The 24,653-nt window shown below is 61.4% G+C and overlaps 16 non-coding genes across 16 annotated transcripts; all 16 read left to right on the top strand.

Moving 5' to 3' along the window:
* Positions 1-1,320: 1,320 nt before the first annotated feature.
* On the top strand, positions 1,321-1,412 carry LOC131480635 (small nucleolar RNA SNORD116). The gene has a single exon (XR_009245689.1). It is a non-coding gene; the product is annotated as a small nucleolar RNA SNORD116 (small nucleolar RNA).
* Positions 1,413-2,681: 1,269 nt separating this feature from the next.
* Positions 2,682-2,776, top strand: LOC131480679 (small nucleolar RNA SNORD116). The gene has a single exon (XR_009245732.1). It is a non-coding gene; the product is annotated as a small nucleolar RNA SNORD116 (small nucleolar RNA).
* A 1,550-nt stretch (positions 2,777-4,326) lies between these two features.
* LOC131480634 (small nucleolar RNA SNORD116) lies at positions 4,327-4,418 on the top strand. Its single transcript, XR_009245688.1, has one exon. It is a non-coding gene; the product is annotated as a small nucleolar RNA SNORD116 (small nucleolar RNA).
* A 1,279-nt stretch (positions 4,419-5,697) lies between these two features.
* Positions 5,698-5,792, top strand: LOC131480678 (small nucleolar RNA SNORD116). The gene has a single exon (XR_009245731.1). It is a non-coding gene; the product is annotated as a small nucleolar RNA SNORD116 (small nucleolar RNA).
* Positions 5,793-7,351: 1,559 nt separating this feature from the next.
* Positions 7,352-7,443, top strand: LOC131480633 (small nucleolar RNA SNORD116). Its single transcript, XR_009245687.1, has one exon. It is a non-coding gene; the product is annotated as a small nucleolar RNA SNORD116 (small nucleolar RNA).
* Positions 7,444-8,722: 1,279 nt separating this feature from the next.
* LOC131480677 (small nucleolar RNA SNORD116) lies at positions 8,723-8,817 on the top strand. The gene has a single exon (XR_009245730.1). It is a non-coding gene; the product is annotated as a small nucleolar RNA SNORD116 (small nucleolar RNA).
* Positions 8,818-10,367: 1,550 nt separating this feature from the next.
* LOC131480632 (small nucleolar RNA SNORD116) lies at positions 10,368-10,459 on the top strand. Its single transcript, XR_009245686.1, has one exon. It is a non-coding gene; the product is annotated as a small nucleolar RNA SNORD116 (small nucleolar RNA).
* Positions 10,460-11,738: 1,279 nt separating this feature from the next.
* Positions 11,739-11,833, top strand: LOC131480663 (small nucleolar RNA SNORD116). Its single transcript, XR_009245716.1, has one exon. It is a non-coding gene; the product is annotated as a small nucleolar RNA SNORD116 (small nucleolar RNA).
* Positions 11,834-13,383: 1,550 nt separating this feature from the next.
* On the top strand, positions 13,384-13,475 carry LOC131480631 (small nucleolar RNA SNORD116). Its single transcript, XR_009245685.1, has one exon. It is a non-coding gene; the product is annotated as a small nucleolar RNA SNORD116 (small nucleolar RNA).
* A 1,279-nt stretch (positions 13,476-14,754) lies between these two features.
* LOC131480676 (small nucleolar RNA SNORD116) lies at positions 14,755-14,849 on the top strand. Its single transcript, XR_009245729.1, has one exon. It is a non-coding gene; the product is annotated as a small nucleolar RNA SNORD116 (small nucleolar RNA).
* A 1,554-nt stretch (positions 14,850-16,403) lies between these two features.
* Positions 16,404-16,495, top strand: LOC131480630 (small nucleolar RNA SNORD116). Its single transcript, XR_009245684.1, has one exon. It is a non-coding gene; the product is annotated as a small nucleolar RNA SNORD116 (small nucleolar RNA).
* A 1,278-nt stretch (positions 16,496-17,773) lies between these two features.
* Positions 17,774-17,868, top strand: LOC131480675 (small nucleolar RNA SNORD116). Its single transcript, XR_009245728.1, has one exon. It is a non-coding gene; the product is annotated as a small nucleolar RNA SNORD116 (small nucleolar RNA).
* A 1,561-nt stretch (positions 17,869-19,429) lies between these two features.
* Positions 19,430-19,521, top strand: LOC131480629 (small nucleolar RNA SNORD116). Its single transcript, XR_009245683.1, has one exon. It is a non-coding gene; the product is annotated as a small nucleolar RNA SNORD116 (small nucleolar RNA).
* A 1,279-nt stretch (positions 19,522-20,800) lies between these two features.
* On the top strand, positions 20,801-20,895 carry LOC131480674 (small nucleolar RNA SNORD116). Its single transcript, XR_009245727.1, has one exon. It is a non-coding gene; the product is annotated as a small nucleolar RNA SNORD116 (small nucleolar RNA).
* A 1,561-nt stretch (positions 20,896-22,456) lies between these two features.
* On the top strand, positions 22,457-22,548 carry LOC131480628 (small nucleolar RNA SNORD116). The gene has a single exon (XR_009245682.1). It is a non-coding gene; the product is annotated as a small nucleolar RNA SNORD116 (small nucleolar RNA).
* Positions 22,549-23,817: 1,269 nt separating this feature from the next.
* On the top strand, positions 23,818-23,912 carry LOC131480673 (small nucleolar RNA SNORD116). The gene has a single exon (XR_009245726.1). It is a non-coding gene; the product is annotated as a small nucleolar RNA SNORD116 (small nucleolar RNA).
* The last annotated feature ends 741 nt before the right edge of the window (positions 23,913-24,653 follow it).

Raw genomic sequence — 24,653 nt, 5'->3', positions numbered from 1 at the left:
TGTGTTTGTGTTGGTATGTGGTTGTGGGTGTTGATGGAGGGGTGTGTGTGAGTGGTGCGCACGCCTGTGGTGTTCCCTGAACAAGCCATTGGTCCTGAGCCTTGGCGCCCGAGGGTTGCTTCCACAGTGTCGGGTGGAGGTGCCCTTCTGAGCCCTGTGCTGTATCTGGTGTTGTGTTGATGAAGGCATGTGTTGGGTGTTGGCCGCCATGGGTATTGGGATGCCATGTGTCCAAGCACCCGTTTTTGGCAGGTTGATAGGTCTGTGCCCAGGCGAGCCTCGGGCTGGGGTGAGCAGTGCGAAAGGCCATGGAGAAGGAATTGTTGGGCGTGTTGGGGTGTAGTGGTTGTGTGTCCCCCTGGCGGCAGGTGGGGCGTTTGCAAAGCTGCCTGCAGACCAGTGCTGTGTCACTCCCCTGCGTGTGGTGAGGTTCCCCAGGCGGGACAGCCGAGTGTGTAGTGGAGTTGAAGGGTGAGGTTGTGAGCATGTTTGGGCTGAGTGAGGAAGGACCTGCCCATGGAGCTGGGTGTGCTGTCAAGGGAGGCGGGGGCTGTTCCCTGGGCCCGCAGCAACCCTGGGAGTGCCTTGGGGCAGTTGTTGCCCATCGTGGTGCTGAAGGTTGGAGGCCAGCATTGGGCTGTGAGCTCTGTCATTGTTGAGATGGTCGAGGTGCCCTTTGTGTGAGAGGAGCACGCAGGTCCCATGGCTCTGAGGGCCCGTGGGTGCGTGTGCTGCCCACCTCGTTTGGCGGGCGTGCTGCCCATGTGTTTGTAGGTGAAGCTGCCTAAGGAAAGCAGCCTGAGGCCCAGCCACTGTCACCTTGGGTGACACAAAGAGTTTGCAGTGGGGACCTGTGTAGGCAGCATGCCAGGGTGCGAGTATGGGAGGCAGGCGCCATGGCTGTTCCTGTCTGTGGGCAGCGGCCCGCCTTGCTGGCGGTCTTGCTGAAGCACACCCTTGTTGTCTATGTACTTCTCAGAGGGCCTCTCGGTGGACGCAAGACTCACGTAGGCTTCTGCTGAGCCCCAGAGGCAGCAGTGAATGCCGGAAGCACCATGGCCTGCGCTGGGCCAATGCCAGCGGAGCTCCGAGGCTGGTAAGCATCCCCAGGGCCAGAGGCCCTGCACTGCCCCTAAGGATTCCTGCGGAGACCTGCCAAGATGCCAGGGAAGCCTTGCTGGGCTCGAGGGTGAGAGCCCACGGCCCCACGGGCCTTGTTTCTTTGGACTCTGCTGGCTCTTGAAGGTCTTTGAGGCCCCCGGGCTTGCCTCCCCTTGCACAGCCTGCCATGCTCCCCTGCCAGCGTGTTGGCATGTGCTTGGATCGATGATGACTCCCGCAAATACATTCCTTGGAAGCTGAACAAAATGAGTGAAAACCCCATACCGTCGTTCTCATCGTGACTGAGGTCCAGCACATTGCCCCGTGCAGAGAGTAGGCGTGAGGAGCCCCAGCAGGGCTAGGCTAATGGTGATCCTGCAGCGGTGGGCTTGTGACCCAAGGGCTGGCGTGGCAGCACTCATGCCGAGGGTTCCCATGTGCCCTAGTGTGTCCGTGGGTAGCTGAGTGCTGGGTGGGCGGGAGTTGAGACTTGGGGCATCCAGGCCAGAGGACAGAGGTGTTGGCCTCTTGGGGAGGGCACAGGTGACCCAGGGTGTCCAGCCAGGTGTGTGCAGGACACGGGTGTGCCCTGGGTCCCGGATGAGAGAGCCTAAAGCCCACAGCACGGCCTGGGGCGTGATCCCTGTGAGCAGCATCCTTGCAGCTCTGTGCCCACATCCTTGCAGCAGAAGAGACACAAGGCCGAAGGCCTGACTCAAGGGTGCTGCCCAAGCTGGTTGGGTCGGGATTGCCTGTGAAGTGCTTCCAGCTGGTGTCCTGGGGCAGTACTGACATGGCAGGAAGCTTGGGGTTGGCGGAGCCACTCTCTGGGCTGCAGTGCAGGCAGGCAGGCAGGAATGCAGTGGGTGGCGAGTGCACCCCTGCGCCTCCCTGTCCATGGATGCTGGGTCCGTGGACCCGGACACACAGATGCTGCTGCCAGCTAGCCCCAGGCCACAGCAAGAGCACACGGAGAGGGCAGCAAACTGAAACCCAACATGGGTCCCAGCGTGGGCCAGGTGATGGAGTGCTTTCCTTGTGGTGTGGGCAGAGCCTTTGCTCTGGGAAAAGTATGTGAGGGTTGGAGAAAGGGGATGTGCGAGGGAGTGTGCCACAGCGGGCCTCCTTGGGCCAGCGGCTCTGCCCTGTGGAGCTGCCTGGGTCCTGAAGCTTGCCTGTGCTGTGTGTATACTTGGCAGGGAGCGTGTCTGCCATCGGCGTGGCTTGTGGAGTGCCAGCAGATCTGTGCTTGTGCTTTGGAGAGGAATCCCTGTGGGTGGCTGGCATGCAGGGAGCCCGTGTTGGGCTGGAAGTGCCTGAATCCTCACGGATGGTAAGCAGTGGCAGAGCCAGGGTGGGTGGTGGGGACGTGTCCCCTAGCGCTTCAGAGTCCTGCGGGAGTTGGGGGCATGTTGTCCTGAGGTGGCCGCGCCTGGGCTCCACTGCGAGAGTGGATGCTTGTGCTATGGCGGTGCAGGCTTTGTCCCTGGCCTCTGCAGGCCTCTGCAGGGGCCGGAGGCCATCGGCTGTGCCCGATGCCAGCCTGCGTTGTTGTGCTGCCAGCACTTTGGGGTGTGCTTGGATCGATGATGACTCCACCGTCAAACATTCCTTGGAAAAGCTGAACAAAATGAGTGAAAACTCACTACCGTCGTTCTCATCGTGACTGAGGTCCAGCACATTGCCTCTAGTGGGGAGCATAGGAGTGAGGGTCCATGGGCAAGGGTTGAGGTGGCTGCCAGCCCCAGGGTGAGCCCAAGGGCAAGCCCCCCCTTGGAGGACCAGACTGCTGGGGAGGTGTGGTGAGAGGGTTGTGCGTGGGCAGCAGAGCGCTTGTGGTGCGGGTGCTATGAGTGGGGAAGGGAAGCCGGTGAGGGGCCGAACCTGAGGAGGTTGTGGCAGTGTCGGTGTGTTTGTGTTTGTGTTGGTATGTGGTTGTGGGTGTTGATGGAGGGGTGTGTGTGAGTGGTGCGCACGCCTGTGGTGTTCCCTGAACAAGCCATTGGTCCTGAACCTTGGCGCCCGAGGGTTGCTTCCACAGTGTCGGGTGGAGGTGCCCTTCTGAGCCCTGTGCTGTATCTGGTGTTGTGTTGATGAAGGCATGTGCTGGGTGTTGGCCGCCATGGGTATTGGGATGCCATGTGTCCAAGCACCCGTTTTTGGCAGGTTGTGCCCAGGCGAGCCTCGGGCTGGGGTGAGCAGTGCGAAAGGCCATGGAGAAGGAATTGTTGGGCGTGTTGGGGTGTAGTGGTTGTGTGTCCCCCTGGCGGCAGGTGGGGCGTTTGCAAAGCTGCCTGCAGACCAGTGCTGTGTCACTCCCCTGCGTGTGGTGAGGTTCCCCAGGCGGGACAGCCGAGTGTGTAGTGGAGTTGAAGGGTGAGGTTGTGAGCATGTTTGGGCTGAGTGAGGAAGGACCTGCCCATGGAGCTGGGTGTGCTGTCAAGGGAGGCGGGGGCTGTTCCCTGGGCCCGCAGCAACCCTGGGAGTGCCTTGGGGCAGTTGTTGCCCATCGTGGTGCTGAAGGTTGGAGGCCAGCATTGGGCTGTGAGCTCTGTCATTGTTGAGATGGTCGAGGTGCCCTTTGTGTGAGAGGAGCACGCAGGCCCCATGGCTCTGAGGGCCCGTGGGTGCGTGTGCTGCCCACCTCGTTTGGCGGGCGTGCTGCCCATGTGTTTGTAGGTGAAGCTGCCTAAGGAAAGCAGCCTGAGGCCCAGCCACTGTCACCTTGGGTGACACAAAGAGTTTGCAGTGGGGACCTGTGTAGGCAGGATGCCAGGGTGCGAGCATGGGAGGCAGGCGCCATGGCTGTTCCTGTCTGTGGGCAGCGGCCCGCCTTGCTGGCGGTCTTGCTGAAGCACACCCTTGTTGTCTATGTACTTCTCAGAGGGCCTCTCGGTGGACGCAAGACTCACGTAGGCTTCTGCTGAGCCCCAGAGGCAGCAGTGAATGCCGGAAGCACCATGGCCTGCGCTGGGCCAATGCCAGCGGAGCTCCGAGGCTGGTAAGCATCCCCAGGGCCAGAGGCCCTGCACTGCCCCTAAGGATTCCTGCGGAGACCTGCCAAGATGCCAGGGAAGCCTTGCTGGGCTCGAGGGTGAGAGCCCACGGCCCCACGGGCCTTGTTTCTTTGGACTCTGCTGGCTCTTGAAGGTCTTTGAGGTCCCCGGGCTTGCCTCCCCTTGCACAGCCTGCCATGCTCCCCTGCCAGCGTGTTGGCATGTGCTTGGATCGATGATGACTCCCGCAAATACATTCCTTGGAAGCTGAACAAAATGAGTGAAAACCCCATACCGTCGTTCTCATCGTGACTGAGGTCCAGCACATTGCCCCGTGCAGAGAGTAGGCGTGAGGAGCCCCAGCAGGGCTAGGCTAATGGTGATCCTGCAGCGGTGGGCTTGTGACCCAAGGGCTGGCGTGGCAGCACTCATGCCGAGGGTTCCCATGTGCCCTAGTGTGCCCTAGTGTGTCCGTGGGTAGCTGAGTGCTGGGTGGGCGGGAGTTGAGACTTGGGGCATCCAGGCCAGAGGACAGAGGTGTTGGCCTCTTGGGGAGGGCACAGGTGACCCAGGGTGTCCAGCCAGGTGTGTGCAGGACACGGGTGTGCCCTGGGTCCCGGATGAGAGAGCCTAAAGCCCACAGCACGGCCTGGGGCGTGATCCCTGTGAGCAGCATCCTTGCAGCTCTGTGCCCACATCCTTGCAGCAGAAGAGACACAAGGCCGAAGGCCTGACTCAAGGGTGCTGCCCAAGCTGGTTGGGTCGGGATTGCCTGTGAAGTGCTTCCAGCTGGTGTCCTGGGGCAGTACTGACATGGCAGGAAGCTTGGGGTTGGCGGAGCCACTCTCTGGGCTGCAGTGCAGGCAGGCAGGCAGGAATGCAGTGGGTGGCGAGTGCACCCCTGCGCCTCCCTGTCCATGGATGCTGGGTCCGTGGACCCGGACACACAGATGCTGCTGCCAGCTAGCCCCAGGCCACAGCAAGAGCACACGGAGAGGGCAGCAAACTGAAACCCAACATGGGTCCCAGCGTGGGCCAGGTGATGGAGTGCTTTCCTTGTGGTGTGGGCAGAGCCTTTGCTCTGGGAAAAGTATGTGAGGGTTGGAGAAAGGGGATGTGCGAGGGAGCGTGCCACAGCAGGCCTCCTTGGGCCAGCAGCTCTGCCCTGTGGAGCTGCCTGGGTCCTGAAGCTTGCCTGTGCTGTGTGTGTACTTGGCAGGGAGCGTGTCTGCCATCGGCGTGGCTTGTGGAGTGCCAGCAGATCTGTGCTTGTGCTTTGGAGAGGAATCCCTGTGGGTGGCTGGCATGCAGGGAGCCCGTGTTGGGCTGGAAGTGCCTGAATCCTCACGGATGGTAAGCAGTGGCAGAGCCAGGGTGGGTGGTGGGGACGTGTCCCCTAGCGCTTCAGAGTCCTGCGGGAGTTGGGGGCATGTTGTCCTGAGGTGGCCGCGCCTGGGCTCCACTGCGAGAGTGGATGCTTGTGCTATGGCGGTGCAGGCTTTGTCCCTGGCCTCTGCAGGCCTCTGCAGGGGCCGGAGGCCATCGGCTGTGCCCGATGCCAGCCTGCGTTGTTGTGCTGCCAGCACTTTGGGGTGTGCTTGGATCGATGATGACTCCACCGTCAAACATTCCTTGGAAAAGCTGAACAAAATGAGTGAAAACTCACTACCGTCGTTCTCATCGTGACTGAGGTCCAGCACATTGCCTCTAGTGGGGAGCATAGGAGTGAGGGTCCATGGGCAAGGGTTGAGGTGGCTGCCAGCCCCAGGGTGAGCCCAAGGGCAAGCCCCCCCTTGGAGGACCAGACTGCTGGGGAGGTGTGGTGAGAGGGTTGTGCGTGGGCAGCAGAGCGCTTGTGGTGCGGGTGCTATGAGTGGGGAAGGGAAGCCGGTGAGGGGCCGAACCTGAGGAGGTTGTGGCAGTGTCGGTGTGTTTGTGTTTGTGTTGGTATGTGGTTGTGGGTGTTGATGGAGGGGTGTGTGTGAGTGGTGCGCACGCCTGTGGTGTTCCCTGAACAAGCCATTGGTCCTGAGCCTTGGCGCCCGAGGGTTGCTTCCACAGTGTCGGGTGGAGGTGCCCTTCTGAGCCCTGTGCTGTATCTGGTGTTGTGTTGATGAAGGCATGTGTTGGGTGTTGGCCGCCATGGGTATTGGGATGCCATGTGGCCAAGCACCCGTTTTTGGCAGGTTGATAGGTCTGTGCCCAGGCGAGCCTCGGGCTGGGGTGAGCAGTGCGAAAGGCCATGGAGAAGGAATTGTTGGGCGTGTTGGGGTGTAGTGGTTGTGTGTCCCCCTGGCGGCAGGTGGGGTGTTTGCAAAGCTGCCTGCAGACCAGTGCTGTGTCACTTCCCTGCGTGTGGTGAGGTTCCCCAGGCGGGACAGCCGAGTGTGTAGTGGAGTTGAAGGGTGAGGTTGTGAGCATGTTTGGGCTGAGTGAGGAAGGACCTGCCCATGGAGCTGGGTGTGCTGTCAAGGGAGGCGGGGGCTGTTCCCTGGGCCCGCAGCAACCCTGGGAGTGCCTTGGGGCAGTTGTTGCCCATCGTGGTGCGGAAGGTTGGAGGCCAGCATTGGGCTGTGAGCTCTGTCATTGTTGAGATGGTCGAGGTGCCCTTTGTGTGAGAGGAGCACGCAGGCCCCATGGCTCTGAGGGCCCGTGGGTGCGTGTACTGCCCACCTCGTTTGGCGGGCGTGCTGCCCATGTGTTTGTAGGTGAAGCTGCCTAAGGAAAGCAGCCTGAGGCCCAGCCACTGTCACCTTGGGTGACACAAAGAGTTTGCAGTGGGGACCTGTGTAGGCAGGATGCCAGGGTGCGAGCATGGGAGGCAGGCGCCATGGCTGTTCCTGTCTGTGGGCAGCGGCCCGCCTTGCTGGCGGTCTTGCTGAAGCACACCCTTGTTGTCTATGTACTTCTCAGAGGGCCTCTCGGTGGACGCAAGACTCACGTAGGCTTCTGCTGAGCCCCAGAGGCAGCAGTGAATGCCGGAAGCACCATGGCCTGCGCTGGGCCAATGCCAGCGGAGCTCCGAGGCTGGTAAGCATCCCCAGGGCCAGAGGCCCTGCACTGCCCCTAAGGATTCCTGCGGAGACCTGCCAAGATGCCAGGGAAGCCTTGCTGGGCTCGAGGGTGAGAGCCCACGGCCCCACGGGCCTTGTTTCTTTGGACTCTGCTGGCTCTTGAAGGTCTTTGAGGTCCCCGGGCTTGCCTCCCCTTGCACAGCCTGCCATGCTCCCCTGCCAGCGTGTTGGCATGTGCTTGGATCGATGATGACTCCCGCAAATACATTCCTTGGAAGCTGAACAAAATGAGTGAAAACCCCATACCGTCGTTCTCATCGTGACTGAGGTCCAGCACATTGCCCCGTGCAGAGAGTAGGCGTGAGGAGCCCCAGCAGGGCTAGGCTAATGGTGATCCTGCAGCGGTGGGCTTGTGACCCAAGGGCTGGCGTGGCAGCACTCATGCCGAGGGTTCCCATGTGCCCTAGTGTGCCCTAGTGTGTCCGTGGGTAGCTGAGTGCTGGGTGGGCGGGAGTTGAGACTTGGGGCATCCAGGCCAGAGGACAGAGGTGTTGGCCTCTTGGGGAGGGCACAGGTGACCCAGGGTGTCCAGCCAGGTGTGTGCAGGACACGGGTGTGCCCTGGGTCCCGGATGAGAGAGCCTAAAGCCCACAGCACGGCCTGGGGCGTGATCCCTGTGAGCAGCATCCTTGCAGCTCTGTGCCCACATCCTTGCAGCAGAAGAGACACAAGGCCGAAGGCCTGACTCAAGGGTGCTGCCCAAGCTGGTTGGGTCGGGATTGCCTGTGAAGTGCTTCCAGCTGGTGTCCTGGGGCAGTACTGACATGGCAGGAAGCTTGGGGTTGGCGGAGCCACTCTCTGGGCTGCAGTGCAGGCAGGCAGGCAGGAATGCAGTGGGTGGCGAGTGCACCCCTGCGCCTCCCTGTCCATGGATGCTGGGTCCGTGGACCCGGACACACAGATGCTGCTGCCAGCTAGCCCCAGGCCACAGCAAGAGCACACGGAGAGGGCAGCAAACTGAAACCCAACATGGGTCCCAGCGTGGGCCAGGTGATGGAGTGCTTTCCTTGTGGTGTGGGCAGAGCCTTTGCTCTGGGAAAAGTATGTGAGGGTTGGAGAAAGGGGATGTGCGAGGGAGCGTGCCACAGCAGGCCTCCTTGGGCCAGCAGCTCTGCCCTGTGGAGCTGCCTGGGTCCTGAAGCTTGCCTGTGCTGTGTGTGTACTTGGCAGGGAGCGTGTCTGCCATCGGCGTGGCTTGTGGAGTGCCAGCAGATCTGTGCTTGTGCTTTGGAGAGGAATCCCTGTGGGTGGCTGGCATGCAGGGAGCCCGTGTTGGGCTGGAAGTGCCTGAATCCTCACGGATGGTAAGCAGTGGCAGAGCCAGGGTGGGTGGTGGGGACGTGTCCCCTAGCGCTTCAGAGTCCTGCGGGAGTTGGGGGCATGTTGTCCTGAGGTGGCCGCGCCTGGGCTCCACTGCGAGAGTGGATGCTTGTGCTATGGCGGTGCAGGCTTTGTCCCTGGCCTCTGCAGGCCTCTGCAGGGGCCGGAGGCCATCGGCTGTGCCCGATGCCAGCCTGCGTTGTTGTGCTGCCAGCACTTTGGGGTGTGCTTGGATCGATGATGACTCCACCGTCAAACATTCCTTGGAAAAGCTGAACAAAATGAGTGAAAACTCACTACCGTCGTTCTCATCGTGACTGAGGTCCAGCACATTGCCTCTAGTGGGGAGCGTAGGAGTGAGGGTCCATGGGCAAGGGTTGAGGTGGCTGCCAGCCCCAGGGTGAGCCCAAGGGCAAACCCCCCCTTGGAGGACCAGCCTGCTGGGGAGGTGTGGTGAGAGGGTTGTGCGTGGGCAGCAGAGCGCTTGTGGTGCGGGTGCTATGAGTGGGGAAGGGAAGCCAGTGAGGGGCCGAACCTGAGGAGGTTGTGGCAGTGTCGGTGTGTTTGTGTTTGTGTTGGTATGTGGTTGTGGGTGTTGATGGAGGGGTGTGTGTGAGTGGTGCGCACGCCTGTGGTGTTCCCTGAACAAGCCATTGGTCCTGAGCCTTGGCGCCCGAGGGTTGCTTCCACAGTGTCGGGTGGAGGTGCCCTTCTGAGCCCTGTGCTGTATCTGGTGTTGTGTTGATGAAGGCATGTGTTGGGTGTTGGCCGCCATGGGTATTGGGATGCCATGTGTCCAAGCACCCGTTTTTGGCAGGTTGTGCCCAGGCGAGCCTCGGGCTGGGGTGAGCAGTGCGAAAGGCCATGGAGAAGGAATTGTTGGGTGTGTTGGGGTGTAGTGGTTGTGTGTCCCCCTGGCGGCAGGTGGGGCGTTTGCAAAGCTGCCTGCAGACCAGTGCTGTGTCACTCCCCTGCGTGTGGTGAGGTTCCCCAGGCGGGACAGCCGAGTGTGTAGTGGAGTTGAAGGGTGAGGTTGTGAGCATGTTCGGGCTGAGTGAGGAAGGACCTGCCCATGGAGCTGGGTGTGCTGTCAAGGGAGGCGGGGGCTGTTCCCTGGGCCCGCAGCAACCCTGGGAGTGCCTTGGGGCAGTTGTTGCCCATCGTGGTGCTGAAGGTTGGAGGCCAGCATTGGGCTGTGAGCTCTGTCATTGTTGAGATGGTCGAGGTGCCCTTTGTGTGAGAGGAGCACGCAGGCCCCATGGCTCTGAGGGCCCGTGGGTGCGTGTGCTGCCCACCTCGTTTGGCGGGCGTGCTGCCCATGTGTTTGTAGGTGAAGCTGCCTAAGGAAAGCAGCCTGAGGCCCAGCCACTGTCACCTTGGGTGACACAAAGAGTTTGCAGTGGGGACCTGTGTAGGCAGCATGCCAGGGTGCGAGCATGGGAGGCAGGCGCCATGGCTGTTCCTGTCTGTGGGCAGCGGCCCGCCTTGCTGGCGGTCTTGCTGAAGCACACCCTTGTTGTCTATGTACTTCTCAGAGGGCCTCTCGGTGGACGCAAGACTCACGTAGGCTTCTGCTGAGCCCCAGAGGCAGCAGTGAATGCCGGAAGCACCATGGCCTGCGCTGGGCCAATGCCAGCGGAGCTCCGAGGCTGGTAAGCATCCCCAGGGCCAGAGGCCCTGCACTGCCCCTAAGGATTCCTGCGGAGACCTGCCAAGATGCCAGGGAAGCCTTGCTGGGCTCGAGGGTGAGAGCCCCCGGCCCCACGGGCCTTGTTTCTTTGGACTCTGCTGGCTCTTGAAGGTCTTTGAGGTCCCCGGGCTTGCCTCCCCTTGCACAGCCTGCCATGCTCCCCTGCCAGCGTGTTGGCATGTGCTTGGATCGATGATGACTCCCGCAAATACATTCCTTGGAAGCTGAACAAAATGAGTGAAAACCCCATACCGTCGTTCTCATCGTGACTGAGGTCCAGCACATTGCCCCGTGCAGAGAGTAGGCGTGAGGAGCCCCAGCAGGGCTAGGCTAATGGTGATCCTGCAGCGGTGGGCTTGTGACCCAAGGGCTGGCGTGGCAGCACTCATGCCGAGGGTTCCCATGTGCCCTAGTGTGCCCTAGTGTGTCCGTGGGTAGCTGAGTGCTGGGTGGGCGGGAGTTGAGACTTGGGGCATCCAGGCCAGAGGACAGAGGTGTTGGCCTCTTGGGGAGGGCACAGGTGACCCAGGGTGTCCAGCCAGGTGTGTGCAGGACACGGGTGTGCCCTGGGTCCCGGATGAGAGAGCCTAAAGCCCACAGCACGGCCTGGGGCGTGATCCCTGTGAGCAGCATCCTTGCAGCTCTGTGCCCGCATCCTTGCAGCAGAAGAGACACAAGGCCGAAGCCCTGACTCAAGGGTGCTGCCCAAGCTGGTTGGGTCGGGATTGCCTGTGAAGTGCTTCCAGCTGGTGTCCTGGGGCAGTACTGACATGGCAGGAAGCTTGGGGTTGGCGGAGCCACTCTCTGGGCTGCAGTGCAGGCAGGCAGGCAGGAATGCAGTGGGTGGCGAGTGCACCCCTGCGCCTCCCTGTCCATGGATGCTGGGTCCGTGGACCCGGACACACAGATGCTGCTGCCAGCTAGCCCCAGGCCACAGCAAGAGCACACGGAGAGGGCAGCAAACTGAAACCCAACATGGGTCCCAGCGTGGGCCAGGTGATGGAGTGCTTTCCTTGTGGTGTGGGCAGAGCCTTTGCTCTGGGAAAAGTATGTGAGGGTTGGAGAAAGGGGATGTGCGAGGGAGCGTGCCACAGCAGGCCTCCTTGGGCCAGCAGCTCTGCCCTGTGGAGCTGCCTGGGTCCTGAAGCTTGCCTGTGCTGTGTGTGTACTTGGCAGGGAGCGTGTCTGCCATCGGCGTGGCTTGTGGAGTGCCAGCAGATCTGTGCTTGTGCTTTGGAGAGGAATCCCTGTGGGTGGCTGGCATGCAGGGAGCCCGTGTTGGGCTGGAAGTGCCTGAATCCTCACGGATGGTAAGCAGTGGCAGAGCCAGGGTGGGTGGTGGGGACGTGTCCCCTAGCGCTTCAGAGTCCTGCGGGAGTTGGGGGCATGTTGTCCTGAGGTGGCCGCGCCTGGGCTCCACTGCGAGAGTGGATGCTTGTGCTATGGCGGTGCAGGCTTTGTCCCTGGCCTCTGCAGGCCTCTGCAGGGGCCGGAGGCCATCGGCTGTGCCCGATGCCAGCCTGCGTTGTTGTGCTGCCAGCACTTTGGGGTGTGCTTGGATCGATGATGACTCCACCGTCAAACATTCCTTGGAAAAGCTGAACAAAATGAGTGAAAACTCACTACCGTCATTCTCATCGTGACTGAGGTCCAGCACATTGCCTCTAGTGGGGAGCATAGGAGTGAGGGTCCATGGGCAAGGGTTGAGGTGGCTGCCAGCCCCAGGGTGAGCCCAAGGGCAAACCCCCCCTTGGAGGACCAGCCTGCTGGGGAGGTGTGGTGAGAGGGTTGTGCGTGGGCAGCAGAGCGCTTGTGGTGCGGGTGCTATGAGTGGGGAAGGGAAGCCAGTGAGGGGCCGAACCTGAGGACGTTGTGGCAGTGTCGGTGTGTTTGTGTTTGTGTTGGTATGTGGTTGTGGGTGTTGATGGAGGGGTATGTGTGAGTGGTGCGCACGCCTGTGGTGTTCCCTGAACAAGCCATTGGTCCTGAGCCTTGGCGCCCGAGGGTTGCTTCCACAGTGTCGGGTGGAGGTGCCCTTCTGAGCCCTGTGCTGTATCTGGTGTTGTGTTGATGAAGGCATGTGTTGGGTGTTGGCCGCCATGGGTATTGGGATGCCATGTGTCCAAGCACCCGTTTTTGGCAGGTTGTGCCCAGGCGAGCCTCGGGCTGGGGTGAGCAGTGCGAAAGGCCATGGAGAAGGAATTGTTGGGCGTGTTGGGGTGTAGTGGTTGTGTGTCCCCCTGGCGGCAGGTGGGGCGTTTGCAAAGCTGCCTGCAGACCAGTGCTGTGTCACTTCCCTGCGTGTGGTGAGGTTCCCCAGGCGGGACAGCCGAGTGTGTAGTGGAGTTGAAGGGTGAGGTTGTGAGCATGTTTGGGCCGAGTGAGGAAGGACCTGCCCATGGAGCTGGGTGTGCTGTCAAGGGAGGCGGGGGCTGTTCCCTGGGCCCGCAGCAACCCTGGGAGTGCCTTGGGGCAGTTGTTGCCCATCGTGGTGCTGAAGGTTGGAGGCCAGCATTGGGCTGTGAGCTCTGTCATTGTTGAGATGGTCGAGGTGCCCTTTGTGTGAGAGGAGCACGCAGGCCCCATGGCTCTGAGGGCCCGTGGGTGCGTGTGCTGCCCACCTCGTTTGGCGGGCGTGCTGCCCATGTGTTTGTAGGTGAAGCTGCCTAAGGAAAGCAGCCTGAGGCCCAGCCACTGTCACCTTGGGTGACACAAAGAGTTTGCAGTGGGGACCTGTGTAGGCAGGATGCCAGGGTGCGAGCATGGGAGGCAGGCGCCATGGCTGTTCCTGTCTGTGGGCAGCGGCCCGCCTTGCTGGCGGTCTTGCTGAAGCACACCCTTGTTGTCTATGTACTTCTCAGAGGGCCTCTCGGTGGACGCAAGACTCACGTAGGCTTCTGCTGAGCCCCAGAGGCAGCAGTGAATGCCGGAAGCACCATGGCCTGCGCTGGGCCAATGCCAGCGGAGCTCCGAGGCTGGTAAGCATCCCCAGGGCCAGAGGCCCTGCACTGCCCCTAAGGATTCCTGCGGAGACCTGCCAAGATGCCAGGGAAGCCTTGCTGGGCTCGAGGGTGAGAGCCCACGGCCCCACGGGCCTTGTTTCTTTGGACTCTGCTGGCTCTTGAAGGTCTTTGAGGTCTCCGGGCTTGCTTCCCCTTGCACAGCCTGCCATGCTCCCCTGCCAGCGTGTTGGCATGTGCTTGGATCGATGATGACTCCCGCAAATACATTCCTTGGAAGCTGAACAAAATGAGTGAAAACCCCATACCGTCGTTCTCATCGTGACTGAGGTCCAGCACATTGCCCCGTGCAGAGAGTAGGCGTGAGGAGCCCCAGCAGGGCTAGGCTAATGGTGATCCTGCAGCGGTGGGCTTGTGACCCAAGGGCTGGCGTGGCAGCACTCATGCCGAGGGTTCCCATGTGCCCTAGTGTGCCCTAGTGTGTCCGTGGGTAGCTGAGTGCTGGGTGGGCGGGAGTTGAGACTTGGGGCATCCAGGCCAGAGGACAGAGGTGTTGGCCTCTTGGGGAGGGCACAGGTGACCCAGGGTGTCCAGCCAGGTGTGTGCAGGACACGGGTGTGCCCTGGGTCCCGGATGAGAGAGCCTAAAGCCCACAGCACGGCCTGGGGCGTGATCCCTGTGAGCAGCATCCTTGCAGCTCTGTGCCCGCATCCTTGCAGCAGAAGAGACACAAGGCCGAAGGCCTGACTCAAGGGTGCTGCCCGAGCTGGTTGGGTCGGGATTGCCTGTGAAGTGCTTCCAGCTGGTGTCCTGGGGCAGTACTGACATGGCAGGAAGCTTGGGGTTGGCGGAGCCACTCTCTGGGCTGCAGTGCAGGCAGGCAGGCAGGAATGCAGTGGGTGGCGAGTGCACCCCTGCGCCTCCCTGTCCATGGATGCTGGGTCCGTGGACCCGGACACACAGATGCTGCTGCCAGCTAGCCCCAGGCCACAGCAAGAGCACACGGAGAGGGCAGCAAACTGAAACCCAACATGGGTCCCAGCGTGGGCCAGGTGATGGAGTGCTTTCCTTGTGGTGTGGGCAGAGCCTTTGCTCTGGGAAAAGTATGTGAGGGTTGGAGAAAGGGGATGTGCGAGGGAGTGTGCCACAGCGGGCCTCCTTGGGCCAGCAGCTCTGCCCTGTGGAGCTGCCTGGGTCCTGAAGCTTGCCTGTGCTGTGTGTGTACTTGGCAGGGAGCGTGTCTGCCATCGGCGTGGCTTGTGGAGTGCCAGCAGATCTGTGCTTGTGCTTTGGAGAGGAATCCCTGTGGGTGGCTGGCATGCAGGGAGCCCGTGTTGGGCTGGAAGTGCCTGAATCCTCACGGATGGTAAGCAGTGGCAGAGCCAGGGTGGGTGGTGGGGACGTGTCCCCTAGCGCTTCAGAGTCCTGCGGGAGTTGGGGGCATGTTGTCCTGAGGTGGCCGCGCCTGGGCTCCACTGCGAGAGTGGATGCTTGTGCTATGGCGGTGCAGGCTTTGTCCCTGGCCTCTGCAGGCCTCTGCAGGGGCCGGAGGCCATCGGCTGTGCCCGATGCCAGCCTGCGTTGTTGTGCTGCCAGCACTTTGGGGTGTGCTTGGATCGATGATGACTCCACCGTCAAACATTCCTTGGAAAAGCTGAACAAAATGAGTGAAAACTCACTACCGTCGTTCTCATCGTGACTGAGGTCCAGCACATTGCCTCTAGTGGGGAGCATAGGAGTGAGGGTCCATGGGCAAGGGTTGAGGTGGCTGCCAGCCCCAGGGTGAGCCCAAGGGCAAGCCCCCCCTTGGAGGACCAGCCTGCTGGGGAGGTGTGGTGAGAGGGTTGTGTGTGTGGGCAGCAGAGCGCTTGTGGTGCGGGTGCTGTGAGTGGGGAAGGGAAGCCAGTGAGGGGCCGAACCTGAGGAGGTTGTGGCAGGGTCAGTGTGTTTGTGTTTGTGTTGGTATGTGGTTGTGGGTTTTGGTGGAGGGGTGTGTGTGTGAGTGGTGCGCACACCTGTGGTATTCCCTGAACAAGCCATTGGTCCTGAGCCTTGGTGCCCGAGGGTTGCTTCCACAGTGTCGGGTGGAGGTGCCCTTCTGAGCCCTGTGCTGTATCTGGTGTTGTGTTGATGAAGGCATGTGTTGGGTGTTGGCCGCCATGGGTATTGGGATGCCATGTGTCCAAGCACCCGTTTTTGGCAGGTTGTGCCCAGGCGAGCCTCGGGCTGGGGTGAGCAGTGCGAAAGGCCATGGAGAAGGGATTGTTGGGCGTGTTGGGGTGTAGTGGTTGTGTGTCCCCCTGGCGGCAGGTGGGGCGTTTGCAAAGCTGCCTGCAGACCAGTGCTGTGTCACTTCCCTGCGTGTGGTGAGGTTCCCCAGGCGGGACAGCCGAGTGTGTAGTGGAGTTGAAGGGTGAGGTTGTGAGCATGTTCGGGCTGAGTGAGGAAGGACCTGCCCATGGAGCTGGGTGTGCTGTCAAGGGAGGCGGGGGCTGTTCCCTGGGCCCGCAGCAACCCTGGGAGTGCCTTGGGGCAGTTGTTGCCCATCGTGGTGCTGAAGGTTGGAGGCCAGCATTGGGCTGTGAGCTCTGTCATTGTTGAGATGGTCGAGGTGCCCTTTGTGTGAGAGGAGCACGCAGGTCCCATGGCTCTGAGGGCCCGTGGGTGCGTGTGCTGCCCACCTCGTTTGGCGGGCGTGCTGCCCATGTGTTTGTAGGTGAAGCTGCCTAAGGAAAGCAGCCTGAGGCCCAGCCACTGTCACCTTGGGTGACACAAAGAGTTTGCAGTGGGGACCTGTGTAGGCAGCATGCCAGGGTGCGAGCATGGGAGGCAGGCGCCATGGCTGTTCCTGTCTGTGGGCAGCGGCCCGCCTTGCTGGCGGTCTTGCTGAAGCACACCCTTGTTGTCTATGTACTTCTCAGAGGGCCTCTCGGTGGACGCAAGACTCACGTAGGCTTCTGCTGAGCCCCAGAGGCAGCAGTGAATGCCGGAAGCACCATGGCCTGCGCTGGGCCAATGCCAGCGGAGCTCCGAGGCTGGTAAGCATCCCCAGGGCCAGAGGCCCTGCACTGCCCCTAAGGATTCCTGCGGAGACCTGCCAAGATGCCAGGGAAGCCTTGCTGGGCTCGAGGGTGAGAGCCCACGGCCCCACGGGCCTTGTTTCTTTGGACTCTGCTGGCTCTTGAAGGTCTTTGAGGTCCCCGGGCTTGCCTCCCCTTGCACAGCCTGCCATGCTCCCCTGCCAGCGTGTTGGCATGTGCTTGGATCGATGATGACTCCCGCAAATACATTCCTTGGAAGCTGAACAAAATGAGTGAAAACCCCATACCGTCGTTCTCATCGTGACTGAGGTCCAGCACATTGCCCCGTGCAGAGAGTAGGCGTGAGGAGCCCCAGCAGGGCTAGGCTAATGGTGATCCTGCAGCGGTGGGCTTGTGACCCAAGGGCTGGCGTGGCAGCACTCATGCCGAGGGTTCCCATGTGCCCTAGTGTGCCCTAGTGTGTCCGTGGGTAGCTGAGTGCTGGGTGGGCGGGAGTTGAGACTTGGGGCATCCAGGCCAGAGGACAGAGGTGTTGGCCTCTTGGGGAGGGCACAGGTGACCCAGGGTGTCCAGCCAGGTGTGTGCAGGACACAGGTGTGCCCTGGGTCCTGGATGAGAGAGCCTAAAGCCCACAGCACGGCCTGGGGCGTGATCCCTGTGAGCAGCATCCTTGCAGCTCTGTGCCCGCATCCTTGCAGCAGAAGAGACACAAGGCCGAAGCCCTGACTCAAGGGTGCTGCCCAAGCTGGTTGGGTCGGGATTGCCTGTGAAGTGCTTCCAGCTGGTGTCCTGGGGCAGTACTGACATGGCAGGAAGCTTGGGGTTGGCGGAGCCACTCTCTGGGCTGCAGTGCAGGCAGGCAGGCAGGAATGCAGTGGGTGGCGAGTGCACCCCTGCGCCTCCCTGTCCATGGATGCTGGGTCCGTGGACCCGGACACACAGATGCTGCTGCCAGCTAGCCCCAGGCCACAGCAAGAGCACACGGAGAGGGCAGCAAACTGAAACCCAACATGGGTCCCAGCGTGGGCCAGGTGATGGAGTGCTTTCCTTGTGGTGTGGGCAGAGCCTTTGCTCTGGGAAAAGTATGTGAGGGTTGGAGAAAGGGGATGTGCGAGGGAGCGTGCCACAGCGGGCCTCCTTGGGCCAGCAGCTCTGCCCTGTGGAGCTGCCTGGGTCCTGAAGCTTGCCTGTGCTGTGTGTGTACTTGGCAGGGAGCGTGTCTGCCATCGGCATGGCTTGTGGAGTGCCAGCAGATCTGTGCTTGTGCTTTGGAGAGGAATCCCTGTGGGTGGCTGGCATGCAGGGAGCCCGTGTTGGGCTGGAAGTGCCTGAATCCTTACGGATGGTAAGCAGTGGCAGAGCCAGGGTGGGTGGTGGGGACGTGTCCCCTAGCGCTTCAGAGTCCTGCGGGAGTTGGGGGCATGTTGTCCTGAGGTGGCCGCGCCTGGGCTCCACTGTGAGATGGATGCTTGTGCTATGGCGGTGCAGGCTTTGTCCCTGGCCTCTGCAGGCCTCTGCAGGGGCCGGAGGCCATCGACTGTGCCCGATGCCAGCCTGCGTTGTTGTGCTGCCAGCACTTTGGGGTGTGCTTGGATCGATGATGACTCCACCGTCAAACATTCCTTGGAAAAGCTGAACAAAATGAGTGAAAACTCACTACCGTCGTTCTCATCGTGACTGAGGTCCAGCACATTGCCTCTAGTGGGGAGCATAGGAGTGAGGGTCCATGGGCAAGGGTTGAGGTGGCTGCCAGCCCCAGGGTGAGCCCAAGGGCAAGCCCCCCCTTGGAGGACCAGACTGCTGGGGAGGTGTGGTGAGAGGGTTGTGCGTGGGCAGTAGAGCGCTTGTGGTGCGGGTGCTATGAGTGGGGAAGGGAAGCCAGTGAGGGGCCGAACCTGAGGACGTTGTGGCAGGGTCAGTGTGTTTGTGTTTGTGTTGGTATGTGGTTGTGGGTTTTGGTGGAGGGGTGTGTGTGTGAGTGGTGCGCACACCTGTGGTGTTCCCTGAACAAGCCATTGGTCCTGAGCCTTGGCGCCCGAGGGTTGCTTCCACAGTGTCGGGTGGAGGTGCCCTTCTGAGCCCTGTGCTGTATCTGGTGTTGTGTTGATGAAGGCATGTGTTGGGTGTTGGCTGCCATGGGTATTGGGATGCCATGTGGCCAAGCACCCGTTTTTGGCAGGTTGATAGGTCTGTGCCCAGGCGAGCCTCGGGCTGGGGTGAGCAGTGCGAAAGGCCATGGAGAAGGGATTGTTGGGCGTGTTGGGGTGTAGTGGTTGTGTGTCCCCCTGGCGGCAGGTGGGGTGTTTGCAAAGCTGCCTGCAGACCAGTGCTGTGTCACTTCCCTGCGTGTGGTGAGGTTCCCCAGGCGGGACAGCCGAGTGTGTAGTGGAGTTGAAGGGTGAGGTTGTGAGCATGTTTGGGCCGAGTGAGGAAGGACCTGCCCATGGAGCTGGGTGTGCTGTCAGGGGAGGCGGGGGCTGTTCCCTGGGCCCGCAGCAACCCTGGGAGTGCCTTGGGGCAGTTGTTGCCCATCGTGGTGCTGAAGGTTGGAGGCCAGCATTGGGCTGTGAGCTCTGTCATTGTTGAGATGGTCGAGGTGCCCTTTGTGTGAGAGGAGCACGCAGGTCCCATGGCTCTGAGGGCCCGTGGGTGCGTGTGCTGCCCACCTCGTTTGGCGGGCGTGCTGCCCGTGTGTTTGTAGGTGAAGCTGCCTAAGGAAAGCAGCCTGAGGCCCAGCCACTGTCACCTTGGGTGACACAAAGAGTTTGCAGTGGGGACCTGTGTAGGCAGCATGCCAGGGTGCGAGTATGGGAGGCAGGCGCCATGGCTGTTCCTGTCTGTGGGCAGCGGCCCGCCTTGCTGGCGGTCTTGCTGAAGCACACCCTTGTTGTCTATGTACTTCTCAGAGGGCCTCTTGGTGGACGCAAGACTCACGTAGGCTTCTGCTGAGCCCCAGAGGCAGCAGTGAATGCCGGAAGCACCATGGCCTGCGCTGGGCCAATGCCAGCGGAGCTCCGAGGCTGGTAAGCATCCCCAGGGCCAGAGGCCCTGCACTGCCCCTAAGGATTCCTGCGGAGACCTGCCAAGATGCCAGGGAAGCCTTGCTGGGCTCGAGGGTGAGAGCCCACGGCCCCACGGGCCTTGTTTCTTTGGACTCTGCTGGCTCTTGAAGGTCTTTGAGGTCCCCGGGCTTGCCTCCCCTTGCACAGCCTGCCATGCTCCCCTGCCAGCGTGTTGGCATGTGCTTGGATCGATGATGACTCCCGCAAATACATTCCTTGGAAGCTGAACAAAATGAGTGAAAACCCCATACCGTCGTTCTCATCGTGACTGAGGTCCAGCACATTGCCCCGTGCAGAGAGTAGGCGTGAGGAGCCCCAGCAGGGCTAGGCTAATGGTGATCCTGCAGCGGTGGGCTTGTGACCCAAGGGCTGGCGTGGCAGCACTCATGCCGAGGGTTCCCATGTGCCCTAGTGTGCCCTAGTGTGTCCGTGGGTAGCTGAGTGCTGGGTGGGCGGGAGTTGAGACTTGGGGCATCCAGGCCAGAGGACAGAGGTGTTGGCCTCTTGGGGAGGGCACAGGTGACCCAGGGTGTCCAGCCAGGTGTGTGCAGGACACGGGTGTGCCCTGGGTCCCGGATGAGAGAGCCTAAAGCCCACAGCACGGCCTGGGGCGTGATCCCTGTGAGCAGCATCCTTGCAGCTCTGTGCCCGCATCCTTGCAGCAGAAGAGACACAAGGCCGAAGCCCTGACTCAAGGGTGCTGCCCAAGCTGGTTGGGTCGGGATTGCCTGTGAAGTGCTTCCAGCTGGTGTCCTGGGGCAGTACTGACATGGCAGGAAGCTTGGGGTTGGCGGAGCCACTCTCTGGGCTGCAGTGCAGGCAGGCAGGCAGGAATGCAGTGGGTGGCGAGTGCACCCCTGCGCCTCCCTGTCCATGGATGCTGGGTCCGTGGACCCGGACACACAGATGCTGCTGCCAGCTAGCCCCAGGCCACAGCAAGAGCACACGGAGAGGGCAGCAAACTGAAACCCAACATGGGTCCCAGCGTGGGCCAGGTGATGGAGTGCTTTCCTTGTGGTGTGGGCAGAGCCTTTGCTCTGGGAAAAGTATGTGAGGGTTGGAGAAAGGGGATGTGCGAGGGAGCGTGCCACAGCGGGCCTCCTTGGGCCAGCAGCTCTGCCCTGTGGAGCTGCCTGGGTCCTGAAGCTTGCCTGTGCTGTGTGTGTACTTGGCAGGGAGCGTGTCTGCCATCGGCATGGCTTGTGGAGTGCCAGCAGATCTGTGCTTGTGCTTTGGAGAGGAATCCCTGTGGGTGGCTGGCATGCAGGGAGCCCGTGTTGGGCTGGAAGTGCCTGAATCCTTACGGATGGTAAGCAGTGGCAGAGCCAGGGTGGGTGGTGGGGACGTGTCCCCTAGCGCTTCAGAGTCCTGCGGGAGTTGGGGGCATGTTGTCCTGAGGTGGCCGCGCCTGGGCTCCACTGCGAGAGTGGATGCTTGTGCTATGGCGGTGCAGGCTTTGTCCCTGGCCTCTGCAGGCCTCTGCAGGGGCCGGAGGCCATCGGCTGTGCCCGATGCCAGCCTGCGTTGTTGTGCTGCCAGCACTTTGGGGTGTGCTTGGATCGATGATGACTCCACCGTCAAACATTCCTTGGAAAAGCTGAACAAAATGAGTGAAAACTCACTACCGTCGTTCTCATCGTGACTGAGGTCCAGCACATTGCCTCTAGTGGGGAGCATAGGAGTGAGGGTCCATGGGCAAGGGTTGAGGTGGCTGCCAGCCCCAGGGTGAGCCCAAGGGCAAGCCCCCCCTTGGAGGACCAGCCTGCTGGGGAGGTGTGGTGAGAGGGTTGTGCGTGGGCAGTAGAGCGCTTGTGGTACGGATGCTGTGAGTGGGGAAGGGAAGCCGGTGAGGGGCCGAACCTGAGGACGTTGTGGCAGGGTCGGTGTGTTTGTGTTTGTGTTGGTATGTGGTTGTGGGTGTTGATGGAGGGGTGTGTGTGTGAGTGGTGCGCACACCTGTGGTGTTCCCTGAACAAGCCATTGGTCCTGAGCCTTGGCGCCCGAGGGTTGCTTCCACAGTGTCGGGTGGAGGTGCCCTTCTGAGCCCTGTGCTGTATCTGGTGTTGTGTTGATGAAGGCATGTGTTGGGTGTTGGCCGCCATGGGTATTGGGATGCCATGTGTCCAAGCACCCGTTTTTGGCAGGTTGATAGGTCTGTGCCCAGGCGAGCCTCGGGCTGGGGTGAGCAGTGCGAAAGGCCATGGAGAAGGAATTGTTGGGTGTGTTGGGGTGTAGTGGTTGTGTGTCCCCCTGGCGGCAGGTGGGGCGTTTGCAAAGCTGCCTGCAGACCAGTGCTGTGTCACTTCCCTGCGTGTGGTGAGGTTCCCCAGGCGGGACAGCCGAGTGTGTAGTGGAGTTGAAGGGTGAGGTTGTGAGCATGTTTGGGCCGAGTGAGGAAGGACCTGCCCATGGAGCTGGGTGTGCTGTCAAGGGAGGCGGGGGCTGTTCCCTGGGCCCGCAGCAACCCTGGGAGTGCCTTGGGGCAGTTGTTGCCCATCGTGGTGCTGAAGGTTGGAGGCCAGCATTGGGCTGTGAGCTCTGTCATTGTTGAGATGGTCGAGGTGCCCTTTGTGTGAGAGGCGCACGCAGGCCCCATGGCTCTGAGGGCCCGTGGGTGCGTGTGCTGCCCACCTCGTTTGGCGGGCGTGCTGCCCATGTGTTTGTAGGTGAAGCTGCCTAAGGAAAGCAGCCTGAGGCCCAGCCACTGTCACCTTGGGTGACACAAAGAGTTTGCAGTGGGTACCTGTTTAGGCAGCATGCCAGGGTGCGAGTATGGGAGGCAGGCGCCATGGCTGTTCCTGTCTGTGGGCAGCAGCCCGCCTTGCTGGCGGTCTTGCTGAAGCACACCCTTGTTGTCTATGTACTTCTCAGAGGGCCTCTTGGTGGACGCAAGACTCACGTAGGCTTCTGCTGAGCCCCAGAGGCAGCAGTGAATGCCGGAAGCACCATGGCCTGCGCTGGGCCAATGCCAGCGGAGCTCCGAGGCTGGTAAGCATCCCCAGGGCCAGAGGCCCTGCACTGCCCCTAAGGATTCCTGCGGAGACCTGCCAAGATGCCAGGGAAGCCTTGCTGGGCTCGAGGGTGAGAGCCCACGGCCCCACGGGCCTTGTTTCTTTGGACTCTGCTGGCTCTTGAAGGTCTTTGAGGTCCCCGGGCTTGCCTCCCCTTGCACAGCCTGCCATGCTCCCCTGCCAGCGTGTTGGCATGTGCTTGGATCGATGATGACTCCCGCAAATACATTCCTTGGAAGCTGAACAAAATGAGTGAAAACCCCATACCGTCGTTCTCATCGTGACTGAGGTCCAGCACATTGCCCCGTGCAGAGAGTAGGCGTGAGGAGCCCCAGCAGGGCTAGGCTAATGGTGATCCTGCAGCGGTGGGCTTGTGACCCAAGGGCTGGCGTGGCAGCACTCATGCCGAGGGTTCCCATGTGCCCTAGTGTGTCCGTGGGTAGCTGAGTGCTGGGTGGGCGGGAGTTGAGACTTGGGGCATCCAGGCCAGAGGACAGAGGTGTTGGCCTCTTGGGGAGGGCACAGGTGACCCAGGGTGTCCAGCCAGGTGTGTGCAGGACACGGGTGTGCCCTGGGTCCCGGATGAGAGAGCCTAAAGCCCACAGCACGGCCTGGGGCGTGATCCCTGTGAGCAGCATCCTTGCAGCTCTGTGCCCGCATCCTTGCAGCAGAAGAGACACAAGGCCGAAGCCCTGACTCAAGGGTGCTGCCCAAGCTGGTTGGGTCGGGATTGCCTGTGAAGTGCTTCCAGCTGGTGTCCTGGGGCAGTACTGACATGGCAGGAAGCTTGGGGTTGGCGGAGCCACTCTCTGGGCTGCAGTGCAGGCAGGCAGGCAGGAATGCAGTGGGTGGCGAGTGCACCCCTGCGCCTCCCTGTCCATGGATGCTGGGTCCGTGGACCCGGACACACAGATGCTGCTGCCAGCTAGCCCCAGGCCACAGCAAGAGCACACGGAGAGGGCAGCAAACTGAAACCCAACATGGGTCCCAGCGTGGGCCAGGTGATGGAGTGCTTTCCTTGTGGTGTGGGCAGAGCCTTTGCTCTGGGAAAAGTATGTGAGGGTTGGAGAAAGGGGATGTGCGAGGGAGCGTGCCACAGCGGGCCTCCTTGGGCCAGCAGCTCTGCCCTGTGGAGCTGCCTGGGTCCTGAAGCTTGCCTGTGCTGTGTGTGTACTTGGCAGGGAGCGTGTCTGCCATCGGCATGGCTTGTGGAGTGCCAGCAGATCTGTGCTTGTGCTTTGGAGAGGAATCCCTGTGGGTGGCTGGCATGCAGGGAGCCCGTGTTGGGCTGGAAGTGCCTGAATCCTCACGGATGGTAAGCAGTGGCAGAGCCAGGGTGGGTGGTGGGGACGTGTCCCCTAGCGCTTCAGAGTCCTGCGGGAGTTGGGGGCATGTTGTCCTGAGGTGGCCGCGCCTGGGCTCCACTGCGAGAGTGGATGCTTGTGCTATGGCGGTGCAGGCTTTGTCCCTGGCCTCTGCAGGCCTCTGCAGGGGCCGGAGGCCATCGGCTGTGCCCGATGCCAGCCTGCGTTGTTGTGCTGCCAGCACTTTGGGGTGTGCTTGGATCGATGATGACTCCACCGTCAAACATTCCTTGGAAAAGCTGAACAAAATGAGTGAAAACTCACTACCGTCGTTCTCATCGTGACTGAGGTCCAGCACATTGCCTCTAGTGGGGAGCATAGGAGTGAGGGTCCATGGGCAAGGGTTGAGGTGGCTGCCAGCCCCAGGGTGAGCCCAAGGGCAAGCCCCCCCTTGGAGGACCAGCCTGCTGGGGAGGTGTGGTGAGAGGGTTGTGCGTGGGCAGTAGAGCGCTTGTGGTACGGATGCTGTGAGTGGGGAAGGGAAGCCGGTGAGGGGCCGAACCTGAGGACGTTGTGGCAGGGTCGGTGTGTTTGTGTTTGTGTTGGTATGTGGTTGTGGGTGTTGATGGAGGGGTGTGTGTGTGAGTGGTGCGCACACCTGTGGTGTTCCCTGAACAAGCCATTGGTCCTGAGCCTTGGCGCCCGAGGGTTGCTTCCACAGTGTCGGGTGGAGGTGCCCTTCTGAGCCCTGTGCTGTATCTGGTGTTGTGTTGATGAAGGCATGTGTTGGGTGTTGGCCGCCATGGGTATTGGGATGCCATGTGTCCAAGCACCCGTTTTTGGCAGGTTGATAGGTCTGTGCCCAGGCGAGCCTCGGGCTGGGGTGAGCAGTGCGAAAGGCCATGGAGAAGGAATTGTTGGGTGTGTTGGGGTGTAGTGGTTGTGTGTCCCCCTGGCGGCAGGTGGGGCGTTTGCAAAGCTGCCTGCAGACCAGTGCTGTGTCACTTCCCTGCGTGTGGTGAGGTTCCCCAGGCGGGACAGCCGAGTGTGTAGTGGAGTTGAAGGGTGAGGTTGTGAGCATGTTTGGGCCGAGT

Source organism: Ochotona princeps, chromosome 6 (genome assembly GCF_030435755.1).
Source record: "Ochotona princeps isolate mOchPri1 chromosome 6, mOchPri1.hap1, whole genome shotgun sequence".
Taxonomy (NCBI): Eukaryota; Metazoa; Chordata; class Mammalia; order Lagomorpha; family Ochotonidae; genus Ochotona; species Ochotona princeps.
Note: the sequence above shows the minus strand (reverse complement) of the source record. Positions and strands in the feature narration are given on the sequence as shown.